Source organism: Condylura cristata, unplaced genomic scaffold (assembly GCF_000260355.1).
Source record: "Condylura cristata isolate star-nosed mole 26May11 unplaced genomic scaffold, ConCri1.0 scaffold00027, whole genome shotgun sequence".
In the NCBI taxonomy this organism is placed as follows: Eukaryota; Metazoa; Chordata; class Mammalia; order Eulipotyphla; family Talpidae; genus Condylura; species Condylura cristata.
Window position 1 is genome coordinate 626,116 of NW_004567128.1, and position 1,170 is coordinate 627,285.

The window sequence follows — 1,170 nt, forward strand, 5'->3', positions numbered from 1 at the left end:
CATCCATCATCCACCCATCCTCCATCATCCATCCATCATCCATCCATCATCCATCCATCCTCCATCATCCATCCATCATCCATCCACCATCCATCATCCATCCATCCATCATCCATCCATCCTCCATCCATCATCCATCCATCATCCATCCACCATCATCCATCATCCATCCACCATCATCCATCCTCCATCATCCATCCATCATCCATCATCCATCCACCATCCATCCATCATCCATTCATCATCCATCCACCATCCATCCTCCATCATCCATCCGTCATCCATCCACCATCATCCATCCTCCATCATCCATCCATCAACCATCCATCCATCATCCATCTGTCCGTCCGTCCGTCCCTCCATCCACCATCATCCATCCATCCATTCGTCCATCCATCATCGATCACCCATCATCTATCCATCCACCCTCTTATCCACATCTATCCATCATCCATCACCCATCATCCACCATCCATCATCCATCCATCCTCCATCATCCATCCATCCATCCATCATCCATCATCATCCATCCATCATCCATCCATCCATCATCCATCCATCATCCATCCATCCTCCATCATCCATCATCCATCCACCATCCATCATCCATCCATCCATCATCCATCCATCATCCATCCACCATCCATCCTCCATCATCCATCCATCATCCATCCATCATCCATCCACCATCCATCCACCATCATCCATCCATCATCCATCCACCATCATCCATCCTCCATCATCCATCATCCATCAACCATCCATCCATCATCCATCCATCATCCATCCATCCTCCATCATCCATCCATCATCCATCCACCATCCATCATCCATCCACCATCCATCCTCCATCATCCATCCATCATCCATCCATCATCCATCCATCCTCCATCATCCATCCATCATCCATCCACCATCCATCATCCATCCACCATCCATCCTGCATCATCCATCCATCATCCATCCATCATCCATCCATCATCCGTCCGTCCGTCCGTCCGTCCCTCCATCCACCATCATCCATCCATCATCCATCCATTCGTCCATCCATCATCGATCACCCATCATCTATCCATCCACCCACTTATCCACATCTATCCATCATCCATCACCCATCATCCACCATCCATCATCCATCATCTATCCATCCACAATCTATCCATCATCCAT